This window comes from Bacillus rossius, chromosome 14, assembly GCF_032445375.1.
Source record: "Bacillus rossius redtenbacheri isolate Brsri chromosome 14, Brsri_v3, whole genome shotgun sequence".
Lineage (NCBI taxonomy): Eukaryota > Metazoa > Arthropoda > Insecta > Phasmatodea > Bacillidae > Bacillus > Bacillus rossius.
This window is the reverse complement of record NC_086341.1, coordinates 9,722,215-9,749,558: the sequence shown is the minus strand read 5'-3', so window position 1 is coordinate 9,749,558 and position 27,344 is coordinate 9,722,215. Positions and strand designations below refer to the sequence as shown.

At 35.7% G+C, this 27,344-nt stretch overlaps 1 protein-coding gene across 2 annotated transcripts in view; it reads left to right on the top strand.

Annotated features, from left to right (window-relative positions):
- The window catches only part of LOC134539121 (mucin-5AC-like), a 177,821-nt gene that overhangs the window by 8,616 nt on the left and 141,861 nt on the right, over positions 1 to 27,344 (top strand). The window contains exon 1 of one of the 2 annotated variants that reach the window (XM_063380862.1): positions 14,810 to 14,954. The exons of the other annotated variant lie outside the window; for it this stretch is intronic. The gene's annotated coding sequence lies outside the window, so the exon portion shown is untranslated. Of the gene's footprint in view, positions 1 to 14,809; positions 14,955 to 27,344 lie in introns of those variants that run through there. 2 annotated transcript variants of the gene reach the window in all.

Sequence of the window (27,344 nt, the reverse complement as noted above, 5' to 3'; positions counted from 1 at the left end):
GATAAAATATTATTATCATTAATGATTCATGTTGAAAGAAAATGATCTCAACACCCGCCTACTTACGAAGGTAACAGTAAATGTACGAAGTAACATGTATTAGTTGAGACCGGAAAAATTCGCGATTTCGATGACCTCTAGGATGTACTCCATGATCCTCTATGCACGCGGGAAAAGTACATCTGCTCATTGGCTACTGACTCGTGACACCTGTTAGCTGGGACCCTAGTTATTCGATGCTTCTTTTGTTAAAGGTTTTTTCATTGGCCGAGTGTCATTCAGATAAACTGTGGCCCGATCACTGATGCGGTAAAAAAGGCAAACGTTTTTGGATTCTAGCCTATCACGAAATGAATCCGCGAATTTTTCCGGTCTCTATGTAGGATTAGGTCTAACCAGCATTTATTCTTAAATTTAAGATGGAAAGTTTCACTGTGTACACTATCGTCCTTGATTATAACGGATTTATTTACCGGTTACCAAGATCAAATCATCCTGTGTATGTCGTCTGTTGAACTTGAACGCACTGTAGGCTACTATTATTATTTTTTACAAATGGAAAATAAATATTCATGTAAAATTACAGATTTTCGGAAAATTGTAAATTTATATGATAATAACTGTATCGATACAAAATAGTGTTTTGTAGTAACACTGGGTTCAGATGTGTTGTCCCAGTACCTCCAATAGTTAAATTTATTTGCAAACTGTTCCCTAAACATCTTTCCAGTATTAAGTACTCACATTAATAAGCCTAATAAAACAAGATAAAGTCCAATTAAAGAATATCCGATTATATTTTCCATGTTTTAAAACTCTCAGTTAAAATATAAAATTGACAGTCGATTTTCGTAAGAAATTCTCGGGATTATTTACAAAAAAAAAAAATGTACTGTTTTGTAAAAGTCCGGTAATTTTTGAAGTAGCTTGGCTTCTAGGCTGTAGCCGTGTCCAAGGCGAATATATATATATATATATATCACCGACGTTTCGGTCAACATTGCAGTCACCATCATCAGTGTTACCTACCGAGGTTGTCACAAGTTGTTCTTTCTGCCTTTAATACACTCGATTGTCTGCCGCTGTGGACACGTCTACGACTCAGAAGCCGAGATACTTCAGAAAATGGCCGCGTAGGCCTGAGATCTTTATTGCGGTAATATTTTGGCGTGATAATGTCTTATAAATCGTTGAAAGCCGACTGCACGCACGAAAAAATTGTCACGTTCCGCCTGAGCCGAGCGTGCAAAGAACCGGCCAACCACCGTAAGAGTAATATCTTCTATAATATCAAACAGGTTAAGGCGGGCTTTTTAACTAATATTGTTCCTGATTATATTTAAACTAATTATTTAAATTTAAATTTAAATTTTGCAAAAACTGTAAATAATATTTGAAATTTAAAAAGTATGCAAATTTTTTATCAATGTTTTCTTATGACGTTATCACGTAAGATTATCGTCCGTAAACCGACTTTACAGACAATCCCCCTTTTGACGTGACAACGTCTAATAAATCGATGAACGCCTGCTGCACGCACGAAAAAGTGTCCCGTTACGCACATTGTTTCGTTAGCTGTGTCCCGTTACTCTGATTGTACGCTTGCGCCGCATCTATCTCTCTTCCACTCGACTGTTTATAAAGTGAAGTGAAAAGTTAATGTGGTTTTCATTGCTTATTACAACAACAGCTGTGTCCCGTTACTCTCATTGTACGCTTGCGCTGCATCTATCTCTCTTCCACTCGATTGGAACAACCATCGATTTGACTTACAGTTTATTTATATGAAAACTTGTTCATAATTATATTTAAACGAAAAGTTAATGTGGTTTTGATTGCTTTTTACAACAACAATTTCGGCAATAAAGGTCAATTATTCTTGCATTTTAAAAATCTGATTACTAGTATAATTTCAAGTATTTTTTTTTTCTTCTGCGTGTAGCTACAGGACGGTTAGGGGGGGGGGGGGGGGGAGAAAAGCGAGGGGAATCTTCGAGACCGTCATTTACCGTTCGGGAGCGGAATCACTGCGCGCTCACTCACACACAACCTGAGCTGATAACAGCTGCATTGTCTGTTGCCGACAGCCGTCGCGAAAAAGGTCGACGGGCTCTCCCGCAGCTGTTTGTGACGCGCGCTTCGGCTGCGTTGTTTCAGATACGCGCCGCTCTTTTGTCTCTCGGCTCTTTAGACCGGCTGGAAGTGACGTCATCAAGCCGTCATACTCATCCTACCCTCTCCGCACAACGAAAAGCGCACGGTATCTGAGAGACTGGTGACAGCTGACCTCATTCTCGGACGAGGAAGACCGACGAATCCTATTGTACTGCAAGCCAGGCCCCGAAAACCACCCGTTCCGACCGACATAGTATAGTGTAATTTAAAGTTAAGAACAAATGTGACTAAAACACAATGTAATTATTTGATGTAAGCTTTTCGACATACCATACGGTGTTTGTTTTCGTCTTTTCATTTTGTTGTGTTTTTGTCTCGTTTAAACGGTTTTGCTTAATTTTTTTTGGGGGGTGGGGGGGGTGGGGTTTCAATTCATCATTTGTGGGATTTTTTTTTTTTTTTTTAGTTTTCTTGGTCCATTTTTCTTTGTTTTTCCTTTGTTTGTTGACCATATTCCTGTTTTGGAATATTATGTGGTTTATATATCCTGTTGACAACAGCAATTTTTGCTTCATTTGTGTTTTTTGTCTTTTGGTTTTTTGTAGTTTTCTTCTACAGACATACATGTGCTTAGCAATGGCGTATGTCCAAAAGCTTACATCAAGTCATGCACTCCCATTGCATAAATCTTTCAAAGATAATAACAAATTAATGATGTAAGTGTAAATATATTAATATTAAATATAGCGCTGAAAAAGACATTGAGCTAACAAGCTCCCAGGACACTGCAAAATGTTTTGTTTTTTATTTTCCTTCTAATAAATTGTATTTTTTTTCTTCTATCCATGTAATATAAATATAACGTAACAAATGTATTTTTTTGCAAAAGAGCACAGAGTGCTGGCATGTCAATAAGTATTGTACAAAACAATGTAAAGGGTACTATATGCAAATAAAAACTCTTGAACTGAATTGAATTGACCGACACAGCTCGATTTCAAACGGCTTCAGTTTCCAGTGCGCCTCGCTTTAGCTGTGACTATCAAGGGCAACCTTTGCAAGTGTGCGGTTCGAATTTTGGAAAAAATCGAATGCTTCTCTCGCGGGCAATTACACGTCACACGCTCAGGAGTCGGTAAAACTATCTGATATTTATGTTGATGCAGAAAATGGACAGTTAAAATACGTATTCCGTCCACTAGAATTTCGAGAAGTGATTAAAAAAAGTGGGAAGATTATCCATGTTAGTAAATCATACCGTATTACTTACATTCCGCTTTGGAGTTATTACTTTTATAATCGAAAACAAAATGACCGTATTTTCACACCTTTGAGGACGAATGCATAAACAATTGTGACGGTAAAACATATGCTATCAGATCGTATAATGTATGTTATTCTTGCTCAGTTTGTTACCTCTGGCTTAATTTACATATATTTATTACTATCGTAATTAATGTACTCCCGATGTACTAAATTCAGGGTCAAAATTCTAAAAATGGTGAAAGCACCCTACGTAATTAATTATTTAAATTATTTATTTTCAGTTCACTACAGCCAGTTTTATTTGATATGGAGACATGATTTTTTTTCGTGATAAAACCAAACTTACCTCCCTTTTCACCCCTTAAATGTTAAAAAAACCAGAAAATTGGAAAAATACAAGTCGTATTTCTGTAAGTTATGCTTGTGGTTCATTCTTAATTTCTCATCCTTATATCTAGTAGATTAGGAAGTATGCAATTTTCTTAAAACCAAACTTGCCCCTTTTACACCCCTCAGGGACGGAATTTCACAAAGTTGCTATTTAATAATTTATGGTTAGGGACACCTGTATTTCGCGATTTCATTTCGTGTCAAGGTATTTCACAAAACACTGTAGCTTTTTCTAAGAGTCATGGCTAGATATATGCAAAATTCGCGGATTCATTTTGCGATTGGCTAGCATCAAAACAACTATATTTTCGTACCGCTTCTGCGATTGGCCCACATTTTATCCGGGGAACTGTGAGCCAATGGAAAACACTAAACCAAGAAAGTTCCGAATTACGGACAGCCTAGTTGAGACGTCTCACGCGTCAGTAGCCAATGAACAGGTGTCATTTCCCTGAGTATTTAAACAACAAAATCAAATTTATCCCATTTCCCCCTTTGTTTGTTTACGTTTTAAAACAAATTTACACTTTTTTTACCCCCCTTAGGGTTGGAATTTCGTTAAATGGTCAAATTGTGGTTAGTGGTTTTCGTATTTTCATTATTTACTTATGCTTGATTATATCCGGAGATATAACTATTTATTATCAAAACATGTATACTCCTTTTCACCCCCCGGGAGGGGGGGGGGATGGAATTTCGCAAAATGGTTGTTTTCGTATGTTTATTATTGATACATAATATCATTTCTTATGCCTGATTAGATTCTGAGATGTAAATAGCTATCTTCGGGTTATTTTTACCCTTTTATAACCCCCTTACGGATGGAATTCTGTAATTATATAGAGCTTAGTTTTTAATTTAGACCTTATTAAAGAAAAAGGAAAATAAAAATCCGTTGAGTAGTTTTTTAAATTATGCTGGAACATACAAACAGACAAAACATTTTAAAACGATAATTTGGGTTCGAAATAATGTAAATAGTCATTTCCAATTTCTTTTTCATCATTTCATTCAATGTTCAGGGTTTACCTCGAACAGTTTTATTATTAGTTTAAATATTAAAACTCGCTCAATGGTTTTCGCGTAATAGAGTAATAATTAGATACCTTAAAAATTCGCGGATTAATTTCGTGATAGGCTAGAATCAAAATACTTTTGCCTTTTTACTGCATCAGTGATTGGGCTTCAGTTTAACTGAATGATACTCGGCCAATGAAAAACTTTCAACAAAAGAAGTATCGAATCACTAGCGTCCCAGTTAACATGTGTCGCGAGTCAGTAGCCAATGAGCAGATGTAATTTTCCCGCGTGCATAGAGGATCATGGAGTATATACTACAGGTCATTGAAATCACGAATTTTTCCTGTCTCTAGTAATTATCAACCTCACAAACAGACAGATGAGTGGTGGCATTGTAGTGCATTAACAGTGTTAATGATGTACGCCTCCTTTCTGCTCCTAATAGCCTGATACCATCAAATGAAACGGCTCGTTCAAAAAGCCTTGTTTATTTGCATTTTTTACAGCGTTTTTTTTGGGTTGGTAAGCATTGAGAATATTATTAAAATATTGATGACTGGACTCATAATAGAAAGGGGCTGAAAAATTAATTATATACCTCCTCTATAGTTATAATATCCTGGTATTTCAAATATGTATTGGCGGCTTCATGTCTAAATTATTCTGAAATCAAGCATTTGTAGCCAAGTTAATTAACTCTTCTAAATAGAATGTTTAAAAGTTAAATCAGAAAACTGAACTCATACGATATCAGTGTATTCTGTATTCTTACTTTTTTTCAGTAAACAGACACCACTCGTATATCTGAATCTCTCAGCAAACAGAATGTGCGTCAGGGTAGGCGGGGGCCTTAAAATTGTATCACCAATGTTACACAGAAAACATTTTTTTGAACTTTTATATAAGATTTCCTTGGAAACAGTTTTCCATTTGTAATACTTCAGAAAGAAAAATATTGTAACTTTGTACAACACACGGCTACGTTAATTTTTTCACGAAATTATTTTTGGACGTGATAACGTCTTATAACTCGATGAACGCCGGCTGCACGCACGAATAATCATGACTCATTGTCACTCTCCGCCTGAGCCGAGAGTGCAAGCGAGAGCGCGGAACAAGTGATAGAGAGGCGCGATAGGCCTAAGTGTTCGGCTTGTGACGCATCTATCTCTCTTCCACACACGTTATCACGTAAAATTATCGTCCCTAAACCGACTTCACAGACAACCCCCCTTTTTTTTCGATGATACGAAAATAAGCTCAAATTTACATATTCAAATTGTTGTTTCATTCGAGCATACATACATACACACACACATATATATATATATATATATTAAACCATTGAAAAAATAATTGAGTATTCATTTATTGAACTTTATTTTAATTTATTATGTGCGCAGATAATAGGGCCTACTGGAAAGATATTCAGGGAGTTACTGGGACATCACAAATCCGAACCCAGTATAACCGAAAACATTATTTTATAGTGATAAGAGTTTTCGTGAAAATGTACGTGAAATTCGGTAATTTTACATGAGTACATATGCTACGTTCACAAAAAAACAGGTTACAGTGTATGACGTCCAATGGCGGCTCCAGGAAAACCTCTCGGGCAGGGCTCTCACACAGGAGGATGCAGTTAATAATCATGACATTGCCCTTGGGATATTCACAAAATATACATGGTCTCAAATACTGAAATTTAGTATTTTCGTGCAAATTTTTATTGAAAGGAGAGTTTAGCACTATAACGAAAGTATTTAAGTTAACATTAATACTCCCCTACAAAGAAATAATAAGTAAAATTTGTGCTCGGAAGGGGCTATCGCCCCCTGCGCCCTTCCTCTGGAGCCGCGCTTGATGCCGTCTGCCGCACGAGCGAGCTACAGGCCTGCAAAGAGTATATAAAGGATAAGAGTCTTAACTCAATGTTATTACGAGCGAACCTTATCTATCTCATTTGTTTGCCGAACATACCCGAAGTACGGACCCCAATTGTGCCAACTGCTAAACACACTAAATAAATAAAATTTGATTTGTCATCGCTGCCACCATCATGATAAAATTATTCATTAAATTATATTAAAATACAACAATTAAACAAGTTGTACGCGTTTTAATTAATATTACACCATTTGCTTACTTGCTGTAGTACATTTTTATTAAAATAATGGTCATTTTTTTTATATTACAACGTTTGCAGCATGTTAGACCGGATCCTCGGAATTATTCGGTAAGGAATTCGTTGCCCTATTCGAGTTGGAGGGGCCTGCAGGCCTGTGCTTCAAGTCTGCCCGCGGACGTGTTGATTACGCTGGTGGCGCCGGCGGCGGGGAGGCGGGGAACTAAGAGGGTATCTGGTCCCCGCGGGGAGGGCGGGGGGGGGGAGGAAGCTAATCGATAACGCAAACCGAGTGGCTTGCGGAAGTCACGTGACAGCTGGGCGTAGAGGGGAAGAAAGGATTTCCACCCCCCCCCTCCCCCTTTCACCTGATGCTGTCCATTTCTCCGCGGGAAACTTACGATTCAACGACCCCCGGTCGTGATGGGGTAAGGAATCTCTGTATGGGGCGAAGAAAAAATATATATTATACATTTTGTGTCCATTTTGAAAAAATTAGTATACTAAAAATATTTATTTAACTATTATTTTCTGCTTTTCCTGGCTGAAGATAGAACATAACACCCTGTCTTGCTTTTTTAGTTGGTATTATATATATATATATATATATATATATATAAGTTTAGGCAAATTAAAGGCCAATTTTTCTTATTAATTAAATTATAAATAATTAAAAAATACCTTTATGAATTTTCCTCCTTATTTGTTTTAATTTTTCTTTAAACGTTGTATCAAGAAGTAGTTAAAAATGGTTAATTTAATAATTCAAAAAAAATTACATAAGATGTGAAATTTTGAGTTAAATGTGCCAATGAATTTGTAAAGATCATCAAATAAAATCACTTAAGAACTAAGACAAGATTTAGGTTGAATGTTACATCATGTTTATGAAGTTATTCCCACATAAATAATCCTATTGAATGCTAAACCTTTGAGCAGTCAGCAGTCGGTGATGTGGGCACCGCCTGGGAATTCTGAATTATGCATTGCGCAACACTGTGATGTTTGGCTTGTAGCCTAGCATCGCAAATCCGGGGGCTTGCTTAAAAAAAAAAAAAAAAAAAAAAAAAAATTACCGAACAGACAAACAAAATGACAGACAAGAAAGCGAGTTAAAATTGTATTGTCATCCAGTTCTGAGCTATATTTATAGTTTCAAGTATCATCGGGAAGATAGTTTAAAATCGATTTCAAAATTTGTATCGAACAGACAGACAGGAAAGCGAGATAACAAAAAATTGGTAAAAAAAATAATAATAATTTATTCAAACATAATACAGCAAATAGCAGAGTGTTCACTTAAAAGCTAGTGAAGTTGAACATAATAGTTTAATGTTTATATTTTAATAACACTGTTAAGGAATACCATTAAAAATACATAATGTATTTTTCGCAAATAGGCTTCGAAAGAAGGTGTGTAACAAAGTAGCATCGTCCGCATTTGTTATTGGTTGAGTTTCTTTCAGACACGTATTTACTGTCGGCACACACCAATCACACAAAATCCCTAATGAGAGTTCGCGAAAAAAATACCCGTTCCTAGTAATTATACAAATTAAATTTTAACAGCGCAGTTAAGGTGTTCTTCCATTACGAATATATTACAAAGTGCGTTAAGCATTACACGTTTCTTAATTGAGCTTGGCGATTATATTTACTTTTTAAGTAAAAAATATATATATTTGTGTGTACTTATTTTGCCTTGAAATGGAAAATTGAAGTAGCTATATTTTAAATTGAACATAATTTTAGTAGCATAGTTTTCCACGTGTATATATAAAATTAATTAATCAATATAAACCAGTACAAAAGGTATGTACCTACTCATTCAACTACTCAATTTGAAGCATTAAAGGAATATTTTTTTAGAAAGTTAAGATATTTTAGTTTTAAAAAAGTATTGAATAAATAAATGCATGAATCTATAAATTATTATATTTTTTACTCTTTCAATCGTTTATTTGTTACTTTTATGAAAGTTGCCACATTCCTTCTTTTTAATAATTTAATCATTCACCCGAACAATGTTTTAACCAACACCTTTCTTTAAAGTGAGTTAGAGATGCGATAACGCCGTTTATTTTATCCTTCCTGCAGCGGATAACTTTATTCTTACTGAAAATAACAGTTGACTCCGTGAAGAATATTTCAAATTACTGACTAGTAAAACAACATTGTAAATGCAAGCAATTGGGCTAACTCTGTTTTTTTTTTTGTGATACTGTTTGTTGAATACAACGTTGTTCGGGTGAATGATTCAATTTCTGCGTTATCTGTATTCGTGATTACGGACATACCTACACTGTTATAAATCACAGTAATTTTTACGGACTTTTCAACGAAGAATTAATCATAAAAAAAGGACAGTGCGCCTTTCTTTTTTCGACTTTCGAGTTAAGTGTTTCGCTTGTAAACAGGGTAAACAGAAACGTGGAAGGATAAAACAAGGATTTTGTCGTATATACAAAAAAGGGTTGGAAGCTTTGTTAGCTTATTATTGTTGTTGATTTATTTCCATAACAAGTTGACTCCGTAATGTTAGTTTTCGAAGATAAACCGCAAATTTACGATGATCCCTGGATAATGTGTAGCCAACTTTCTTCGTAAATTTAAGGTGAACAATTTTTTGACGTGACGTCTAATAAATCGATGAAAGCCGGCTGCACGCACGAAAAAGTGTCCCGTTACGCAAATTGTTCCGTTACACTGTGTCCCGTTACGTTCATTGTTCCGTTGCGCTGTGTCCCGTTACGCCGTGTCCCGTTACGCCGTGTCCCGTTACGCTGTCGGCGAGTGCAGTAATAATAGGTTATGTTACAATTTACTAAAAAATTATGATGATTCATATAATCGATGATAGATATTTGATTACAGCTTATTTATATGAAAACTTGTTCATAATTATATTGAAACTTTATAGCTAAACACCAATTTTTAAAATTAATTACAAGTCATCTACACGTGAACTGTTTCGTCGACTGTTTATAAAGTGAAGTGAAAAGTTAATGTGGTTTTTATTGCTTATTACAACAACAATTTTGGCAATAAGGGTTAATTATTCTTGAATTTTAAAAATATGATTATTAGTATAATTTCAAGTATTTATTCTTTTATTATTAAAATAAAAATGATTCAAATTTATTCATAAAAGTATGCATTCATTTCATCAATGTTTTGTTATGACGTTGTCACGTTAAACTATCGTCCGTAAACCGACTTTACAGACGACCAATTTTTTTTTTAACGGTGTCGTCGTGTGTCCACGCACAACGACGCACAGTCTAAATTCTCCGGGACGCAGCTTTATCGACTGCGCGCGCCGTGTTTACCTGCGCCGCCCGACAGGTGCTGCTCCCAGCGGCGCGCGCCTCAACCATCACGTGACGCGACCCATCCGAGGCCTTGCTGCCCTCTCACTGGCTGGACGGGCGCAGCTGCCGTCGCAGTTCCCTCGCGCGGCGACGACTGTTCCGGCACGCCGCGCCGAAGTTACCGCGTCCGGACACCGGAATTGTCGTACGCGGAGGGAGAACTAAGGGAAACGTAGGGGTCGTTACCACAACGCCGAAATACCATCACGCCGAATGTCAAAATTGACCACAACGCCGACAGCTAGAAAACTGCTGTGTACCACAACGCCGAAAAAACAACTGAATGAATTTGTGTGTGTTTCTTAAATGTACATTAACGCCGAAATACCACAATCAAACCTAACCTTACCTAACCTAACCTAACCTAGCGTAATATAACCTAACCTAACTTAACCTAGCCTATCCTAGCCTAGCCTAACCTAACATAGCCTAACCTAACCTAGGTTAACCTAACCCAGTCTAACCTAACCTAACCTTTGTGGCAGTCCTGCAATGACATTTTTCGGCGTTAGTGTATTTAGGCGTTGTGGTAATTCGGCGTTTTGGTACACAGCAGTTTTCTAGCTGTCGGCGTTGTGGTCAATTCGGCATTTCGGCGTTGTGGTGCGTCCCTGAAACCGAAACGTAGACGTATCTCCCGCGACATTTCACTATCGCGTCCGCTGCATCCACAATGCACGGTAACGGGACAAAGGCAACCAATGAGATTGAATTTCTTGTTTACAAAATTATATATATATATATCTTCGAAATCATAGCAGGGCACAATTTACTTAAATAATAATAAAAAATAAACGACAAATTTATAATAATAGAACACTAAATATTCTTGAACTTGAAAAAAACAACATGTTTAACGTATTTAAGACATAAACAAACATGGTTACCGCCGCATCCAAGTACTCGGCTCCTATTGGTCGCACGGGGCAACGTAAACGGAAGAGCTCAGCATTGCCGAGCTAATCCGTAAGGGTCCGTCTGCGTGGCATTGTAGAAACTATGTTCCGTGACATCCGTCTCCGTTTACGTGAACCGTTTCCGTGTCATTGTAGAACCGGTCTAAAATACCCGGTCACACTGTCAAATATTTGTCTCCAACCACATTAATTTGACGTTAGAGGTGGAGAGGTTAAGTATTGGACGGGAAATGTCTTCCAATTATCTCCATCAAATAGATTGGGGCAGATATCTTCAAATGTGTTTCGGATCATGTCACACTATCAAAGTTTATTTTTGGTCTTAGCCATCTCAAACTTTTCAATTTTTATCTATTGTTGAGATTACATTACACATAACAGTACTGGACGGAATTTTTTAAACTTGTAAAATCACTTGTACATATTTATTTTTTTAATAACAATAATATTCGTTATATGGTAAACTAAATGTTATGTTATTTTTTTATGTTATAGAAACATGATTTTCTTCTTACATAGAAATTTATTTCGCATACCAACAATAATATTTACTTCCTTTTTTTTATTTCACTTTTATAACCTTTTTAATCGCCCATTTTTTTCGCCATTAGTATTACAATACTAATTGTAAAACTACAATAAATATATTGTAACTTTGAAAATCACATGGATATGATAATTTTTGCATTTTTTTGGAGATAGTACAGAGACTTTATTGCGAAGATCGGAGCTTACATTTATATTTCAATTGATGTTTCACTCAAGCATAATTTTTTTTAAAACAATTGATAATATAATGTAATAATCAATAATTGGACGTTGTTTTGTTATGCTTATTAACGAGTGCAGTTAATACTATAAATCTATCCAGGTAACGGTTTACAAATAACTTTATCTGGTGGAGGTACTGGGACAACACAAAGCATAAATTCCCGGGTAAGTACACGAACCCAGGATTACTGTTACATCTTTTATCATGTTAATGTACAAATTTACTATATATTTTAGTTCTCGATGTTTAAGTATGTACCTGTCGTTGTGGGTTTTATTAAGTCAGTTTTTTTCAAAGCTTAATCATGCATCCAGTTGCTTAGTAGGCCACATTAATTACAAATTAAGATAAAAGAAATTTTTTATTATTCTAAAGATTTTTTTATTTAAATATTTTGCGTTGTAATAGTAAAACTAATGCAAATTAAAATTATTATTTGTCATGTATCAAATATTGAAAATTCCACCACAGAATTCCATTTTAATTTTCAAATTCGGTTATAGAACCGAGACGTAAGTGGACTAGTTTCTACCCGGGGCAAGAATTAATCTTTGCGCACCCCCCCCCCCCCACTTTTTTTTTTTCAAAACCAACCAACCAAGAAATCACCTCATATTGCCTCATATTGAACAATAACTGTAGGGGATTTAGTGGTAAAATTTCGATAAAACTCAAGAAAAATATTTAAAAAAAAATAATTACAAAAAATATTGAACCCTTATAAGCAGTATGTCTCGATGGCCGTGCGGTTAAAGGCGTATGTTTTCCAACATACAGATCAGAGCTGCGATGGTTCGAATCACAGCGCTTCCAATGTATTTTGCATAAAAAATTAAATTTAACATGCCGATAAGGACCATAATAGCTATGGTAGGTAACGGAACATCGGCCTTATGTGATGAGACAGAGCGACGCTGGCGCTCTCTAGGAACAAACAGCAGAAACAAAATCGACGGTATCCAATATGGCGGCCTCCAGCGGAACAGAAAAAAAAATCAAGAGCGATGCTGGCGCTATCTAGGAACAAACAGCTGAAACAAAGTCGACGTCATCCAAGATGGCTGCCTCCAGTGGAACAGAAAAAAAAAATCTATGTGGTGGACGTGACGAAAATTTCATCATGAGTGAGTGGGGCACTCGATTTAAATATGGCGGTTCCAAGATGACGGATCCAAGATGACGGATCCAATATGGCCGCTGGGGTCAAGGTCACGGTCACGGTCATCCAAGATGGCCGCCGTGACGTTACAAATCCAAGATGGCCACCTGACGTCAGAAATACAAGATGGCCGCCGTGACGTCAGAGCAATCGGCAGGCTCCACGGCACCCGCACCACCGCCTGGCGCCTGCGCCAGAAGGAACCAAAACACACTACTCTTAGGGACTTTTTTTTTTTTCAAAGTGTATTTTCTAAATGGGTGCGCCGTGGCTGTCTGTGACGATGTCCCAGCTGCTGTCTCCGCGGGCAGTAGTTCTGGGCCGGGGTGTGGAGGCGCGCTTGTTTACTTGCTCCACGGAGACCGCGACACACGACACCGGATGTCTTGACCTCCCCGCGGGAAGCCGAGAACTTCCTAGACCCGGGCACGCTCCAAAAAAAATATTTGAAGAGCGATCCATCATCGTGGGATGGATTGAACTCCTCCCCTTTTCCAATTTTTGCCAATATCCCTGAGTGCGGATCCCGTGCGCGTGTCTGCTGTCTCGACCTCTTGCGAAAATGTAACACCCCCGTGAGTAGTTTGCCGAAACGAGTGCCACCCCTTCCTTCCTCGCCAACCCCCCCCCCCCCCCCCCCAGGGGCCTGGCAGAGCCTGTTTCCGTCTGGCGACATCCCCTTGGCGTATCGCATGTCGAGCTGCTTCTTCCTTGGAATTTTTTTTTCCGAAGTTGAAATACGATATTCGCACTTTTAGATCCACGTTTGACTCCCAAAGTGCGTTTATCCAGCTCGAAACAGGAAATGGTGTTAGTCGAAGGAATCGATCGGAATCCAATAATCTCGTTCATGGGAGAGAAGAGTCTTGTAAATTCTCGCAGATGGCGCAGTGTTCAGTATCGTAGTTAGTTTCTTTTAAATATATTAGATTGTTTTTTAAATGCCGACCACAAAAGTATTATTTTATTTAGAAATTTAATGTTTTTACACACACACACACACTTTTCATTACACAATTTCGAAATGGGCTGTAAGTACCCCTCTTTCGTCGTTTCTCCGTGATACGCATTTTTGTTTGACCCTAATATTTACCTTTCCAAGAAGTCAATTTCTTTTAATATGATCATCATTCGAGATGCAGAACTTATTCTCTAGAGTGGTATTTAGCCAAACAATGGCCTTAAGGTGGACTCTCAATTATCCGTCCTGTCTGTACGTTTACGTCTGTCCGCCAAGCGGATGGAAGCAGCTAAATAAAAAAAATATTAAAAAAAACTTTAAAAAAATGCAATGCATTTTGGGCAAATTATAATTATAATTTCATCCGTCCGTCGAAAATTAAAGCGTGGTGAGGTTTTGACGTGTCGGACGGATGCGACAAAATCGTTGCGAATCCAGCATTTGCTGTACAGCTGCATTGTTGATTGACGAGATATACCCGACGAAACAGCTCCAACTAGTCAAGCTGGGTTCCCTCACGTGACTGCAAGCCAATCACAGGGCTTTCATCTGCCGGTCAAAACCTCGAAAAAACTGTAGCTTCTGACGGACCGAGCGATGGAGCACCGCCTTGTAAAATCGATCGTTTTTCCTCTACGACTTTCGTAAACAGCGTTCGATTGTTCTAGTTTGCAGGAAATAGAAGGCTGTGTAGTAGTGACGGTTTACAATTGTGCGGTAATAATTTCGTTACGAGAATTTTCTTGCGGTTTTTTTAGAAGAGGGAGAATTTTTGTAACATTTACTGCAAAAAAATATCACAAGAAGCAACTCACTGGAAAAGCCTGGAATGAAATAGCGGCATGGTTTACAGATAAGGTGAGCACGTGGTTAAAATTTACTACATTCAAGATTTTTTTTTTAAATTCCTGAGCATTTTTCTATCATGCTGTATAAAGGCATTGCGATACTAATAACTTAGTTGATAAGTAATTACAGGTTTAACGGGTGGTTATGTTAACTACATACTACATTCTAAATACTTTAAATCGTGTGAATGATTTTCTCGTGATTTTACGTTATCACACTGTCGTTAGACAGAACGAAAAAAACCTTGTGAAAATATTTATTTTCTTCTTTCGGGTGTACCCCTCGCCAATAATTATCGCCCAAATTGGCACTATTTTGTTTCAAGTATGTTTAGTCCAGTTATAAAATTATTGACATTAAAAAAACCACAGAAAGGTATTTTATGAATTAATTTTGTTTTTTTAATTCTGAACGAGAACGACTTTTCCAATAAAAATTTTGAAAATGAATTTTTTTTTTCTCGACACTCTCAGAGGCCGTTGTGATACTTCAAATAGTTGACTAGTAAATCATAGTTTTATCTTGTACTTAGGTAACTAAACTAGACAGCGCTACGAGCAAGGTTATGTAGGTTATGTAACTGGCCAGCGTTAGTAGCAAAACAAAAAAATCACCAATAATTATTGTAACCGCGGACAGCGCAGAGTGCAGTCTCCGTAGTACGTCAGACGCCCGCCAGTCCGTGCTAGTTCCCTGCTGTCGACCAGTAGCAGTACACTAGTCGCACAACAGATAGCGTCCGCAGCTCTGAAAACAGTTTCGGTTAGATGTGCCATGGCCATCCCTGCATTTTATAAATTTGTAATGGGGATTTTGGTTCGCCGTTTCCGGAATTTCCTGAAATAATTTACGGGCGATTACGATTTGAAACACATTGCCACTTGCAATGTTTCTTACCATGGATGTAACAAAATATTTTATATGTCTAAACATCTATGTACTGCAGTAATTAACTTAAAAATCATTAACTTGGTGGGGCACAATAAACATAGTAAGAAAGGGATAGTTATAGTGATAAGCACTTACACAAGTCAAACTAGCACAGCTAATGCTACTGTAGTTGGTAGTGTGTAATTATACGTTAAAAAAAATATTTTTAACACAACAAAATTATTTTCTGTTCATAGTTTGACGTATAGCCTGGGTAGGTATTGGGTTCTCATTTAATGTAATTAGATTTTACTGTCAGCCAACTGTACATCAAATTACTCTATTTGCCGTGTTCAATAACACATAAGTGTATAGGTACGTTTATTCCTTACAATCAAAAACACGTGTGAACATAAAGTTAACCTATAAGGCCTATTAAATACAGAACACAACAAATCTTAGTTGACTTGAAACAAAAACCAAACAGGTTTACATCGCACATTAATACTTTAACTAATACAAAACTAATTTGAACTGAAACAGTGACACAATAAATTGAAGAAGACCATAATAGCATTACAAGATACTTACATATTTACAACGTTTATTATGTTATCGTTTCATTGCGATGTGAACATTTAAATATAACGCGTTATATATAGATACATCTGCATGCGCATATAGAACTTATATTCACCCTTTCAAGATGTTGGTTCTCTTTATGGCTGGTCATTGTCTAATAGGTCTTTCGCCACAAGGGTAGGCATTAAGGGTGGGAGTCCAAGAAATTGAGATTTTTTTAAATTCTATTGTGTGGAAAATTAGCCTCCTGTAATAAGAAGAATAACGACCTAAAAATAAAAAAAAACTGTTGATTTATACATGCATTTTATTAACATTTGGTAGAAGTTGATGAACTGACATATTGTTTTCGTATTTTAAAAATATTAAATTACTTAAAACCCTACCACCAATATGCTGTCGTTTGTTTTGATTATTTTTCCAGTCGTGCTTTCGGGAATTAAAAAAATGTTTAGAACATTGATATTAGCTTTTTTAGTTTAAGCTAATCAATCACCTTGTACCATAAAATAGCATTGTCTATAAAAAATAATTATAATTTCTATAGTATGTACTTAATAATAGTTCAGTATTTTCATTTTCGTTAATTATGTATACAAACGTTTAGTACCTTGCATTTAGTACCATGGAAGATGTATTTTTTTTTTTTTAAATATTTAACGTCTTTTGTCTCTTGTTATACTATTATGCTCTTTTATTCACTATAGCTTTTCAGAAAAAAATATTTTTTTTTCTTTTTTTTTCTTTCGATCCACTGCATTTACTTTCAACCTTTGAATAATTAAGAGAGCAATATTTTTTTTGTGTGTATATAGTTTTTGTTAGGGATTTTCCAAGTTGTAGGTAGCAGGCAGATCACGTTTTGGTTTTACATCCATCGTAAGCTACTACTGAATGATGCCCAAATTATTATATATTTTTTTTTCAAGTTTCTTTACACTGACTTCCATTAATAGTTTGCATCGTAACTTCGTGACTCGAGTAAACAAGTGAAATGAAAGTCTTGAGAACAGAACCGTGAGGGAGGAGGGAGGGGGAAGTGCTTCAAGCACAACTAAGCGGAGGCTTGAGTAGGATATATCAAATACAGTTTTTCTTAACACGCCACGCAACCGCCATCACATGGATACAGCGAGAAGCTGTTTTAGGTCAAACTGACGGATAGCGTGCTGTTTGGAAGTCTCCCAGGGGCGACGGAAGACTACCATACTGGAAAACTACCATAATGGCCAGTATTCCGCCTGGCCTCTTCAAAAAGGCGGAAAAGTACCATAACTGTAAACTGCCATAATTTTAAAGGACGAGGCGGAATTCTGGCATATTTTCTTATACACTCCATGGAATGAGTACAGCTGCTTTTCTCTCGAAGTAGTGTGAAGAATACATCGCTAGTTAGCACTGTAAACCCCTTAGTTGTTTCTTAGGTTAACTTAAAAAGATACAGATAGCGCTTCGGACGGTGACTTTCTGTAGTTCCAGTCATAAGTTAACTCAACAGATCGTGCATTAATAGAAACAAATGTTTCCAAAAATTAGTAGTAGTAAATAGACACTGTATGCTTATAACAAATATCTGTAAAAATAAAATTATGGTAGTTTTCCATTATGGCACATTTCCTCCTTTTTGACGGGGGTCGACCGAAGACTGCCATACTGGAAGACTACCATACTGGAAGACTGCCATAATCGAAGAATTCTTCCGGGGGGGGGGGGGTGGGTGACGGAAAAGTGCCATAATGTAAAACTATCATAAGTTAAAACGCGACCACACAGTCCTAATACTCGAACGACATGATGGAGAATTATATTTCATAACGAAATAATTATATCTACTTAAGTTGTTGAACTGAAGGAAAGGTTCGAACATAATAATTTAAAACAACAAAATTATAAGAAAAGTGAAATCTCTTGCTGTAGGATATTTTTTTTGGACGAAAATAAACATACACAACCATCAAATGAACTTTTGAAACTGTAACAGTTAAAACATAATACTTGTTTTATACTATTACAAATTCAAAATAAAAACACCGAATTCTTATTTTTGTTACAATTAAAATTACAAATAAATAAATAGCGATGTCACTGCGATGCGCAAAAATATTAAATAAAAACTTTCTGTACTTGAGTACTCAAAGGAGTTCATGTTTAATGATCCCTATGAATTAATTAAGTTTTTGAGGGTTTCATTGTATTAAATATAACATTTATGCTCCTGCTTAACCCTGATGTAAGCTATTACCTAAGAATTCTGTACTCAGGAGTACTGTAAGTTCCAATAAAATATAGTTGTATTCAAATAATGTGAATATTTCTTAATAAGTAAGCAAATCTCACAAAACTAGTGTCTTCTAAATTCTTAGTCTTCAGAAACTGATCGATTTAAGGTCAGTACTATCATTGCCTAAAATTCCAGCGATGTCAGTATGAAATGTATCTTTTAGTTTGACATCTCCAACACTTAATTTAAAATTTTGAAAAAGCCTATTTGCAAACAGTTGTTTGAATAGCTTTCCAGTATTAGCTGCGCATATAAAGCACGGTAAAATAAGAATTAAAAAAAAAAAGTGAAATAATAAGGTTAACTTTTCTGTGGCTTTAAAACCAAATAAATAAAATGTTATACAATAACTGCATGCCTGTAAGCACACACATATATTTTAACTAAACACACTTTTAATATCTAACATTTATTTCAAAATAACTTTACCATCGACAGTGCAAGCTATATACATATATACATAGTTCTATATAATTATTGTACAGCGGGACTGTAAGTTTGTTTGCAGAAAATCAACTAAAAAATTGCCAGAATTGTTATACAAATTATTTTTCACTGTTATGAAATTACATAATTCATGCTGAAAGAACAACATAAGAACACATAAATTTGTTCGTTACCGAGGTAAGATGTTACTACACGTACTTCACGTGTTATTGACACACGAAACTACAGCCAACTCGTGGAATAACATATTGCCAGTGTTAAGAAGACTGCAAGTATCCGCTCTACCACTCTGGTTCTGGGGTAGAGCGCCTGCCTAGTGACTTGTAGGACCCGGGTTCGCGCCCCGGATTCCCCAAGGCGGATTGCCTAAACAAAATGGTGGCATTTTCTCTGGTAGGAATACAATCCCTTGTAACAAGTCAGGCTACCAAAGAAACGGTGGGTGGAATAGAAAAAAACCTTCCAAGTGTCTTCCAAATGGGGAGCCCGTTTCTTTTCTTGGGCTACCCATGCGGTGGCCATTCCTGGGGTTTCTCCGGGGAAACGGAGTTTTTCAAAAATAATATTTGTAGTTTTGTAGCGTTTTAGTTTTTAGTAACTGTAGCATTATCATTTCAACATGTTATAAATAAAGCTCAAACAAACATTTAAAACATTTTAAAAAATTGAGCTTATGTAGATAAAATATTTGAATTAAGTGTGTATCAGTCAGTGAGTTGTTGTATACCAGTGTTGTGTGTTCAACCATTTATCGGTATATATTTTCTTGCAGTATTATTGACAGTTAAATTTTGGTCACAAACTATTGACAAATATTTATAGGCCTATGAATTTTATTCCTGAAAATATTATTACTGAAAAACCACGTAGTTTTCAATCAATAAGACCGTCTTTAACACATACAGTATTATGCAAATATATATGTTTTAATTATCTTACAAATAGACACTTTGCAGTCAAATTTGCAAATGCGATTTCAATTTCATGATATCGGTGTTCCGCAAACTAGTATTTATCTTAACTACTCTAATATTTAACAAATTATATTCCGATTGTAATAGGAAATTATATATGTGTGTGTTTTGCGCGTGCGCGCCAGTATAACATCCAGATATAAATAAAATATTCTATTTATTTCAACATGAGCAAAGCCTTTTATACTTTCCAACCCAATATTATTATAAAAAATATATCAATTTTAGGCCTCCTCAAACAATGCGTGGTATATATTTGTTTTAATCATCTTACAAATAGACACTTTGCAGTCAAATTTGCAAATACAATTTCATGGTATTAGATGTTCCGCATATTAGTAGTTTATCTCAACAACTCTTTAATATTTAATAAATGATATTCCAACTTAATCGGAATTGATCAAGAAAAAGTGCTGAAGGAAAAATATAGAAATATATTTGTGAAACTATTCAGCAAGATATTTAAGCTGTCCAGATCTGGTTTTTAAGTTAACAAAAGTCTCTGAATTACGATAGCGTTTATTGTAAAACATTTAGTAAAAAAACTAATTCAATTAATTAGAATTATCACATAGGTAGAAATGACATTAAAACGTGGTGTCCACTTTTAATACCTTCAAGTTATAGTGGATGCAAAGTTTTTATTTTTCACCAACATGTAGATAATAAATACTAGTAGTTGCATTTGAAGATCTTTCTCTGCATCAATACCTGATTGTTGGGGACACCTGTATTTCGCGATTTCATTTCATGTCAAGGTATTTCACAAAATACTGTAGCTTTTCTCCTGTAGTTATTGGCTGAGGTCGGTGAGAGGTGTCGTCCCGCTCTTGACGGGGCCAATGAGAATGTGGTCACCGTACTGCTGCACCCTCACAATTTGCCATGACTCTTAGGAAAAGCTACAGTGTTTTGTGAAATACCTTGACATGAAATGAAATCGCGAAATATAGGTGTCCCTAGCTATGAAGTAGAATATTGTGTCGTAATTTGGAATTAAATAACTAAATTTGATTGTAATAGAATTGAAAGTATGCAGAAAAAAATCCTAAATTAATATTTTAAAATTTCCGGGTTTTTAATTCCTTTTAAAAATGCTACATTATTATATAAATTTAATTTGCATGTTCTATTTACTAGACGTTCAGTCAGCGATACACATTTTATTATATACGTTTTATTACCATTTTTGATGCTTCAGATGCAATATTTCGGTTTGATTAAGAATTTCAACTTGAAATTATAGAATTAGTGACACTTTTAAAACCATTAGTACTATAAAATTGTAAAAAATTATAACTCTTTGAATAATCTAGCCACATTCATTAGTAAAAAACTTAAGAAAAAAGTTATTTAAAACTTTTATAATCTACATATTTATTTTGTACACTCCATTTAATTTTCTGTTTAAGATTTTTTTGAAAACCAAAGTAACCAATTAGTTAATATGAACTCTATTAACTTTATTTATCTGTGTGCTGTGTTATTTTGTATTTTGTCGTAAAGTTATTGATATGTATCAATGTACATATGTATTGTCCTTATATATGGTAGCCTATCTATTTTTTTTTATGTATGTGTTGTAAGGCACGAAAAACTGAATTTCAATTTGATCTGACAGTTTTAAAGAAGTAGAATAATATGCTACGCATAGTAACATTTTTTATTTCCTAATAGCTTAAATACTTAAATTTAAGCAGAGTTTTTTTTTTTTTAAGACTGCAAGCCTCTGCAAAGCCCACCTAGAACGCCTGTGCTGCTTGCCCTGTGCTAACAAACTACACTACACAAAAATATTTCCCTCGCATTTCAGCATCTTAAAAACACATTTTGTAGACTTTAAATAATTTCATATGGACATTAAAAATCTTAATGTCTGAGATGTTTGTGTTCTGTCACCCTAAAATTGAAAACATTACATAATAAAACCCTGGAATATTTGCGTTGGATTTGCACTCATTAAATAATGATCTACAATTACTTCAAGTATTCCAGTGTGCAAAAATGTAAATTCTATGAATCTAGTTACATTAAGATTTTACGGGTAAAGCCGTTTTCCTCATTCCGTAGAATGTATTAGAAATTTTGGCAGAATTCTCCTTCGTGCATGGAAAACTACCATATGAATTATTATTTTTTAAATCGTCGTAATAAGAATACAGTGCTGCTCCGTATAAACAATTTTTGTAAACATTTCTTTCTTCTCGTCCGCGATCACGACGTTATTTGTAATTGCAACTATCACTGTCAGAAGCGCTATCTGTATGTTTTAAAGTTAACCTGAGAAACAGCTAGAGGTTTGACAGTGCTACATACCGAGTATTCTATACACTAGTTCGAGGGCAATGCTGCTGTACTCTTTCCATAGTGTGTATAAGAAAATATGGCAGAATTCCGTCTCGTCCTTTGAACGTATGGCAGATTACCGTTATGGTACCATTCCGCCTTTTTCGAAGAGACCTGGCGTAATACTGCCATTATGGTAGTCTTCCGCGCCCCCGATTCCGACTGCGTGTAAGCATCGTGGAAACAGTTTTGAAGGATTGTATTCAACACAAAAAAAAGTTTTCTAACCTTGTACAAAATATTCCTTTGGGGAAAAAATTTGCCAAGAGATAGCTTGTACCACAAGAAATATATTTTAACTTTGTAAAAAAATTATGGTTATTTTTTCATATATGATAAGGTTTTTCGAGATAATGTTCAATCATAAATTTTCAAACAATGAAAAGATAATGAAATATATTAAATAATTTAACCTTATTTTGTTTTATTGTGCTTGCTAACGTGTGCAGTTAATACGGCAAAGCTATTCGGGGAACGGGTAACAAATAACTTTTAACTAGGGACCGGAAAAATTCGCGGGTTCAATGACCTCCAGGATAGACTCAAATATCCTCTACACACTCGAGCAAATGCCAACTGTTCATTGGCTGCTGACTTGTGAGTCGTCTCGACTGGGTGGCCTGTGATTCGACACTTCTATGAGTGAGGGTCTCTAATTGGCCCTCAGTCCTCCAGATCAACAGTAATCCAATTGCAGAAGCAGCACTAAGGTATAATTATTTGAATTTTAGCAAAACACAAATGAACCCGCGAATTTTTCAGGTCTCTACTTTTAACCATCGGATTTACTGGGACAACACGAAGTATAAATAAATGCCCGGGTAAGAATACGGACCCGGTATTACTGCGAACACTATTCTGCAGTGGTACAGTTGTTTTCATGTGAATGTACAAATTTACAAGTGTCTTGTAATTTTACAATGTTCCATTTACAAAGACAAAAATTTTTGCATCGCATGGAAGTGACTTTTTAACGCTGAGAAAAAAGTAATTCGTACTCACTGACCATCTTCAGACGTTTCCGTAATGTTTCGAGTGTTGCTTTACATAGATTTTTCTCCCCCTTGGTTTTTTTTTTCTATTTATATTTAATTACTGCATTTACGACAATACATGGCGCGTGTTGAGCGCATCCATTACGAATTTTTTGTTTCCATACCTCGATTTTTTCAGCCAGGATGTACTGCTACACCTGAAAAAAAAAAACATAAAATAACGTATTTTGTTTTGTTCTTTTAAGGCTCTCCGATGCGAAGTCACGTCTCGCCACGTTTCACGGCAGTAAATCTTCGGTAGACGTCTCCCTCCCTCCCCGCCTCCCACCATCAGGTTTTATGTGAAACATTTTTTTGTTGTTCCTCTATAGCTCTTTTTTTTTTTATTGCACCGGGAAGTAGCAGGGTTGGAGGGCATTTGCAAAAAAAAAAAAAACAATAGCGAGGAGGGGTGAAGAGTGAAAAATTCATGAACGCTGAGCCTACGCGCCGGGACCGAACAAAAACATTTTTTTTTCCTGTCATTGTCATAAATTTCGTGAATATAGTGTAGTCGTGGTCATCGAGAGCGAATAAGGGGCCCGAGAGCAAATACCCCCCCCTCCCCTTCTTTAAAAAAATACTTAATGTACAATTTTTAAAACCCCAGAATTAATAAATAAATAAATAAATAAAATAATCTTATTACTAAACGTTACCAACGGCGTACCCAAGTTTTGTGGGGAAAAAAGAGGGGGTGGGAAAATTAAGCTTTAACAAGAATACATATTTGATAGGCCGACTTTTGTGGTCAGAGGAGAGTGGTATGGGATGCTACTTACCACCCCCCCCCCCCCCTTTTTTTTTTTCCCCCAACAAGATAATAGAAAAGCGACAAAGTCCGGTGTTTCTTCCCCCAGATAAGTTTTCAAAAAGATGATGCTCTTACCCCCTTTTTTTACTATCCGATAACCTTTAAGTGCTTTTTTCAAAGCATGAAATTTTAAATAATAAGTGTAACTTATGAACGGTAGATCCTTACACTATGTAGTACTGCTTAGTACGTGTTAAAAGATAATGCTACTTACTCTGTAATTTGTAACATTCAGTGGCCATTCATCGAACCGTATATTCGTGATTTTAAGCTTGTTAGTGAGTTTCTATAGAGGGGAGGGGGCTATGACCCCTCGCTACCCCTTCCTTACTCTGCCCTTGTAAGAAGTGACCATGACCGTAACTGCAAATGTGATCTGCTCGTAACGCACAACTTAAAAAAGTTTACACTGGATTTGATTAGCAATGGGCTTGTAATATTTGACTAATTAGGGTAAAAACAGACATTCAAACTTCAACAGCCCCCCCCCCCCCCTATTGATGATCTCACTCGATTATGATTTAGCGGGAACATGTTTCGTGCGTTGCGTCGCGACAGATCACGCAATACTTCAACTGTTTTGTCACACTAATTGTTTGGAATGGATATTTAAACGCGACGCAGTAATTTTTCAGGGGAATCGCGGACTTTCCAGCATTCAACATCTGAATTCTCCGAATTATATTATATTATAATATCTGAAGATCTTCGTATATTTACGGATGTATTCGTAAACCTGCGGGTCCTGTGTTCAACTACTTTGACCACGAACCATCGTGAATTGTGTTATGGTATTATATAAATATAACCTTCAAAAAATGTTTTTTGAATGATTCTTGCGATGCGAAAGTTTTATATTATAAATTAATTTATAAAATCTCCAAAAATTTAATTTATACAACATACAGGCATTTATACATTTTTTATACACCCCTTAAAACTGAACAAAAGGGGAATGAATACAGATGAGTAGTTCCTAAAGACAGGTCTACAGAAAATGACAGTAAAATACAATGATTTAAAGTTAGTCAGTATATGCTCTATGTGGACCAACGGAGGGATTTATGGCCGAATTACATGAACCAACTTGAAAATAATTCCGGATTTTGTAATTTGTCAAAACTTTGGATACACATTTGGAAATAAAATAAAAAATTGTTTAACAAATAGGCGGGCAGGTGAAGTTAATTATTTCGTATCTCTGCAAAAGCATTTACCTTTTGGTAGGCAATACAAACACAATTGATTGCAAACCTAAAATTATTTATGGTTACAAACGTAGTGTTCTCTTAATTAAACGTGAAATGTAAATACAATCTCTGTGTTTGGCAGCTCACAATAACAAAAGCAAACTAATTAGTAAAATGTAACTATTTGCCCTGAAAAATAAATCCGTGAGCTACATCAACGTATGCTTATTTCAATTCAGCAATTCAAAAGGTTTAATTAACTATTATATTCAAGTGAATAGTTTTTTTTGAAAACCCCGCAACTGCTTTTTCTACCGAATTGCGGAATTATTTTATTTAGTGTGTTAATATAACACAACTACCCCCCCCCCCCCCCAATTTTATCCCTTAATGCAAAAACCTTAAATATCATACACTTACGGACTATAAGTTGTAAAACTAACCCACAATGTCACACACAGTGTGTGAGTAAATCGTGTTTTACAATTTAATCTTTGTAATTGTAGAATAAATAATTATATACAACTATTTAAGATGTGAGAGTAATGTCCTTGATTAGCTTCCAACTTGACAGGGCGTAACTTAAGTCTGTGTTTGTGTAGAGTTACATGCAGTTACAGGCGATGACTTTTTGGTGGTTGATAACAAAAGTTTTTAGGTAAGCCAGAACAGACTGTAGGCCCACCTAAACTGTAAAATAATTGCTGCTTGTTTTACAAGTTGTATTGGAAAATTATTGGTCAATATACTTTATTGTCATGTTACAAGCAAAATATTGGACATTTATGCGGGCATTACTTTAACTCCAGATTTACCGTCATTTGGAAGACTAGGTATACTTTTTTTTCCAGGTAATCCATATTCATACGAGTGAACCGTGCAGATTGGACTGTAACATTGAGTAGATAAAAATTTACGTACATATATACAGTTGTTTTGTAAACAACTCATTAAATATTACTCTGGTTTTTTTTATTATCACATTATTATTATTGATTGGTTGCCTGTGCGATGTTTCTATTTCTACGAGGTGTGTACAAAAATAAACCGAACATTTGCTCCTTCTACAAATATTTACAGAGCCTGCCTGTTTTGACTTCTAATAAGTGTAAGGTTGACTCGGATAATTGGATAAATAAATGAATAATATTATTATGAGATAAACCACACGAAATGCTTTAAGAAATTTTACAAGGTTTTTTTTGTTGTATCTCTAAACAGCAAAAGATTCTAATTTCATGTTCATTATGTGATGTACGAGTAGTATATATGTAAGTCAGTAACATTTTGAAAGACAATGGTCGGTCTTACACCTGTTAATTTTTAGTTAATTTTTTACCATTACTATACTATTAAATCAGGATTTTTCCTGTAAGTTTACTTTGATAGCATTTATTGTTAGTTTACGCAGTTTCTTGCCAGATATTCACGAAACTTTATTTTCGAGCTGCGATTTTCTAACGCTGTGAATTCATGCCCTTTTCATGTATCATTAAAAAAAAATTATTAGAGGAACACGAAATGCGAGAAGAGCTATCGGAATGAATTCTCAGGCAAAAGCCCTCAAGTGATATAAGTGACAAGAAAATGAAACAATAATCATGGCGTGAGAAACGGGGACTCGAGAACAAATAGTAACGCACGGCGTCAGTAATCCTCGATGATCCGAGTTCGCTTCGAACTTTCTCGGTTTTTAGATAAGTACCTAACATCCATGTTCTCGGTGTACGGCATTTGGTGGGAGTAATTTCGTGAATGCGACGGATGTGTATACCGAAGGAACGGATGCCATCTGTAGCGGATGGCAAGAACCAAAGTTCACAAAGCCAAAGGGAAACTTTATTGTATTAACTGACATGAT